Here is a 6,150-nt window from a genome sequence, read left to right on the forward strand (position 1 = left end):
CAAAAACATGCCAGCGCCCCATGGCACCACGCCACTGATGCTACGGTGACGTGAATTCCGGCGCTGCGCGTCTGGGCGAGTGTCATGCCTAGGAATAATAATGCACGCACACTCGGAGTGCAAGTGGAATTCCGAGTCACGCGAGCTTCATCGAGATTGCGCCAGGTAGCACTAGCATGGTTTTCGGCACAAGATCCAACAACCATGGCACTGCTGACTAATGCTTTGCATGCAGTGAGAGATTTGTACGAAGAAAATTGTGTTTGGGTGGTGTTAAAGGAAGACGTGCCTTACATATAAGAGCAGAGGTGATAAGGTTAACGCGAACTCGTGCAGGTCAGTTACAGTAACGTCGGCCGTATAAAGGGTGCTTCACGTAAATTAGGCCAAGGATCTTAAAAAAGTTGTTAACCGCAGTTGAAGGAAACGAACAACATATGATCTGCCGTCATATGGTACTTAGAGTATTCTTATATTCCGCCAATTATTTATTGAACTAAGATCAACCATCCATATCTTTAATATTCACTTTAGGGCGAAATGAATTTCGTTTCTTTGTAGAGGGAATCCAAAATCTACTGATTCATTTTTTTTGTGTGTGCGACAGCGTACATGCGGCATGGCGATCTTTCTCGTCGTTTAAAGAAATCCCGCGAAATATGATATACAACCACGCGACTACGATCGAGCGCTATCGTATTGCAGTGCTCTCAATTGTGCATCAAACCTATCGCTTATCAGGGATGACGGCGCTTCCTTCCCGCGTGCCACCGCCGAAAATTCTGACGCACTCCGAAACGGACGCCTAGAGCCGCGGCCACGCACTTCGCCTTCGAGCCGCGCGCACGGTCCTTTCGCGCGAAGTGCGGATGTGACCGCTGCATTACAATACCGCATGGGGAAAGTCGCGTGGTTTTGTTTCACATTTCGTGGGCTTCCATTAAGCGCCGAAGAACATCACCACGCAGCATGTACGTTGCCTCAACGAATGGGACGGTCCTTTCTTATACCCTTCTACAAGGTAACAAAACAAACCTTGCCCTAAATTTAATATTGCAATGTTTGTATATTCCTTCTTAGTTAATTTAACTAATTAGCGGAATGTGAAAATACTCTAAGGAGCGTCACATGATCGCAAACCATATGCCGTAGGGTTCGTTTAGCTGCGGCTAACGACTTCTTTTTTTTTAATCCTTGGTCCAAATTCTCTGAAACACCCCGCATAAAATCACAATGCAAGTTATAAATTAGAGCTGTGGAAGTGGGTGGAGAAAAACAATATACCGGTCGAACACAGACTGGGTTCAGACTAGGCAAATGTCATTGAGGACGATTTGCTACAAAGATGGAAAGAATAACTGGTCAGCACTGCATATACTTCAATAGCTCACAATTTACCTTTAGAGATGGCATTTGCTATAGATTAAGGAAGCTTATCGACTGTAGACCGGGAATGGCTATGGGGTGTTCTGAACTACGAAGGCATAGAGGAAGATTTCGTAGAACTGTTGAGGGAAATATACAGGGACAACCCAGTTCAAATTGTATGGGAAGACCGGAAATGCATTGAAGCTGTGGGAATTCACTGAAAATTGTAGCAAGCTTGTCCTCGGTGTTCATTGTTGTTGATGCTTTATGTTAAGGGTATAGAAAAACGATTGCAAAGGAGTGAAATTAGGTTTTTATGTTTCTTGCATCCCTAATGAGTCAAGATGCAACAGATGGTCCCTGGTATGATGTATGCCGACAACATAGTGCTAGTAACGGGTAATTCAGTGAAATAGCAGAGACTTTTGAATTTAAGTGGGAACGCAGCGACGAATCTAGGCCTTACGTTAAGCGTAGAGAAATCAAGAATTAGGATCTATATTAAACAGACAACTAGCGGTGTGGTATACGTCCAACAGCAATTCATACCGACACGGAATCTAAATATTTGACAAGGGGTTCACATAAACATAGCAATGAGCTACGCAAGTGTTCACAAATATATTCTAAAATAGGAAGGGAAGTGGAATGTGAGAATAATGAAGCACAGAGCATTTGAAAGCAACAAAAATATGAGGTGGTGTGTGGAACGCGGCAAGATAGTGACGGCGCCAACGTTGGCGTTAACAAATGTCAATTTGTGCTTAATATCAAATATCTTGTCGGTGTTTGATGTGAACCAACGATAGGCAGTTGAGTAGAATTTGGGAGTTCATGGTAAAACCAGAAATGATGGATTGCAGGATTATATCGATTCACCCTCTTTGAAAGTCGGAGAAGGACGGAGAAAAGTTAGTTTCGAAGAAAGACTAAGGAACATGGACGAAACAATTGGCTGGCTAAACTCTACAAGTATCGATACTTCAAAAGCGTGGAACTTGAAAGGAGGCACAGTGTAGAAAAGTTGGAAGGTATTTGAAAGTGTAAATCTACAACCAGGGGTCCTATAACGTAAGACTATTCCAAACTTTCTATTCCAATTCTGCAATCAGCCCTCCATAAGTGGTCATAAACATTTTGGACCACAACCACTTCACCTGTCTCTCACCCGACGTCACGAAAACCGCGATAGCTTCCCATCTGATATGATGTGTGCACACTGATTATGCATGATTTGACCGCACAATAGAAAAATAGTAATTTCTGATTCGATGCCTTTTAGCCATTAGCCCTCGGCTATTATTCAAAAGTTTTCGGGCTGCACAGACTTCACCTGCCTGTCAGGCGATGTCACAAAACCACCAAAGCTCACCGCGTGCAAGTGACGTGTGTGCATTAAAGATGCATTAATATGCTGAACAAAACTGAATTTTCCTCTGAATATTCGGAGGGTGCCCCGTTCCGAAAGGAATAAAAGATGGTTGCCGCCGATCACTCAGGGAGTGGCGACTTACACCTGCCGGAGAGCATGGGCTTATTTGCGTACAATAAAACTTTGTCGGAGGCCTTGTAACGTTTTCGAGGACTTTGGGCACGTTTATGACCTCGCTCCGCCAACTTTTCCTTACTGACGATTCGTTTGAGCCATCGCAAGCTAAGTATAAAGGAAAACGGACCAATCGAAAACTCTGGCACCACGCTCATTGTCCAGTTATCGATTTTAATGGCAGTGGCTCGGCTGCATCGAATCCCTCTCCACTTGAGCGTGCTCCTCGCCTCTTGTCAGCCAATTACACAAGAGAGGCCGTTCAGTGTAAGCAATGTTATTCGTTTTTCAAGCAAACAAAAGTGACCCCCTATGAAGGAGGAGAGTATTTCATTGATCTTTTCAGACAACCCTGCGGGTGACCGCCTGATGCTTCCACCAGCGGTTACGCAAATTTCACGTCAGGATATTGGAATAAAAACATATTGGAATAGCTTTATGTAATGGGGCCCCACAAGTCATGAAAAGAAAGTGCCAGAAACAGAAACGGTAAATTGGATGCAACGCATGGAAACTAAAAAACCATGGAGATTTACAGAAATGGCCAAAAAGAAATGAAGAAGCAAAATCTGCATGATACGGCAAAGAGGTGTGCCTTGCTATTTGAGGCTCGAGCTAGTGGCCTCCGGACAAGATCATACTCAAACAAATGTACGCCATAGAATGAGGCATGCGTGTGGTACAAGAAAGCCAAGAAAGTACTCCGCACATCGTAATTGAAAATCACGATGTTGATCCAGCGAGACCCGTAGGGAATATGCACCTTCCAGAAGCACTGGGATTCAAAGATGGAAGGATTAACTGGTCAGCAGTTCGTATAAGTAAGGCAACATTGAAATATTGATGAAAGCAAATGAGAATGGAGATCTACAGAACCGGAGCCGTTGCAAGTGTAGATAAAAGTAAAGGATAGCAATGCACGAAATTTACAAGATCGCGATCAGGTAAGGGAAAGAAAGGCCAAGTACGTTACATGTACCAAATGCGGTTGAATCAAGGAGGCTAGGGGAGTTCCTCCCTCAGTCTCACTTCAAATCGAATGCTAGTAAGCATCAGTATCAGCAGCAGCAGGAGCAGTAGTAGCACGCGGCGGCAGGCGTTCGTAATTGTCCCTCAGGACTCCACTTTATAGAAGGCACACGGACATATGCGAATACGCTGGAACCTCCGACGAGTCCTGTTTAAATAACCTATGTGCTTGAGCCGGTGATCAGACTTTGAAAATCGAAGCCTTTGCTCGCTGCTATCATTGTGCTTTGAGCGTCACTTTCCTTTAATTATATATTTTATTTTATTCACAATATTGCCAGTTTCGTATGGGACCAATGCAGGCGGGCATTTGCACAACAATGCAATGAACACTACGCAACTATATTTTTACGAGTGGCATAATAAACACTACACATTTAGAAACTGAAAATAACAACGCTAGTTGCGTGATAAATAGTTTCTGCTACTGTGTTCTTTACCTTCACAACAACGTGAAGTCTGATAGAGATAGTTCGTTCTGGTACCCGGAAAATCCTGCAAGTCCATGCCTTAAAGACATCGCCAACGTTACCAACGGTCATGGAGCTAGTCGCAGGCTGCAAACTTACCCTCGCAGCACGGACTTCTGCCCAGGATGTCCTCGAAGATCATGGTCAAATCAACAGCTAAAATGAGAGCACCCACACTCCAACCATATACCAACAACAAAGGGAGCCACTGACCATTCGGCATTCATCGGCTGAAGAGCCTAAAAGCTGGCTGAAGCCATATGTAAAGGTCGCCTCGTTAAAAAACTTGAACTGTGAGGACTTGTTGCGACAGGTACACTTGTCTTGAGAAGACGCCGCGAGCACCTGGTTTACGAATCGAGAGTGGGCCATAACGTAATGGGACCTGTTTCCCTATCACCTCTCCTGTAGACGTTTACGACTGTCCTACGCAAGAAAAGAAGTTTTTTTAAGTCTGAGTGCATCCTGCGAATCCGAACATTGACGTCTGCACGGAAAGAAAGGAAGAAAATCAACTTTATTCGAGGTCCTGTAGGCCACGAGTGCTTTGGGCTCTGATGGAGTGGACGTCTCCCACGACGGAACCGGGAGGTTGTTTCCTGTCGGCGTCGTGGACCTGCTGGACGGCCCAGAGTTGGGGAGCTAGTTATTCGCTCCGGATTGCTTTCTCCAACTTGCGCTTCTCCTGCTCGCAGTTTATGTGAGCTTGCGAGCACGGTCAGAGTAAATGATAGACGTTAAGGGATGTATTGCAATTGGTGCAATAAGGCTTGTCGTACAGCTCAGGCATGTAATGGTGTAGTCTGTTTTGCGTGAGGTATGTGTCTGTTTGTAGCATTCTCAGTGTAACCGCTTGAGCTCGAGTGAGCGTGCGGTGTGGCGTGCTATACTCTCAACGTTGTAGGTAGTATTGTTTCGTGATTTGATTGTACAGAAGAGATCGCCCGTCTGTTCCGTCATGTTGGCGCCAATATGTCAGAGGCGAAGAAAGGTCGTTTCCTTGAGCGGGAGGTACAGCAAGATCTCTTGGCCGGATTACCTTCCAACCCGCCCAGCAAAGTCACCGAATTCCCAACGATAGTCATGGTCAACAAGAAGACTAGAAATGTGCACTAGGCATTATAACCGCCATGTGCTGATGCCGCAGTTACGAAGTCCTTGCATTTGGTACCGACGAGCTTCGGTAAAGCATCAGGGCAATTGTGCACGAAGAAATGCATAAAATTATGCATGCGTCACCGCCTCAGGTTGCCTCGATCACCGACTTTGTAAAATAAAAAAATTCTCTGGTTAACGGCTGTTCGTAATGTGCAACCCCGCCTTTGTCCACCATGAGGTCTGGTCTACGCCGCAGCTTTGTTACCAGCCACCGCCGCCGTGGCCAGCTCATTGATCAGTCAGTCCGCACAATGCCCGGAGGAAGACAGACGTGTGGCGCAGTGGTAACCACCATCCGCTCTGCTATCAGTGCTTAGAAGCGCGACAAACCTACCGGCGATACTCATACCAGGAGATACCAGGACAGCGAGGCTTTGCCGACAAGGTGCCGTGTCTACAGCTTGGTGAACGACCAGCTGACATCGTCGGGTACCTCGCAGCGGCTGTCTCAAGCATGGACGACCTGCCCGCTTGTTTTACCAGGTGGCTATGTCTTACTTGCGCCCTGACCGTACACTTCCCCAGCACGTGACCGGTCTTTTAGCCATATCCAGAAAACTAGCGGTTTGTCCGTCAAAA

This window comes from Dermacentor variabilis, chromosome 7 (genome assembly GCF_050947875.1).
Source record: "Dermacentor variabilis isolate Ectoservices chromosome 7, ASM5094787v1, whole genome shotgun sequence".
Classification (NCBI taxonomy): domain Eukaryota; kingdom Metazoa; phylum Arthropoda; class Arachnida; order Ixodida; family Ixodidae; genus Dermacentor; species Dermacentor variabilis.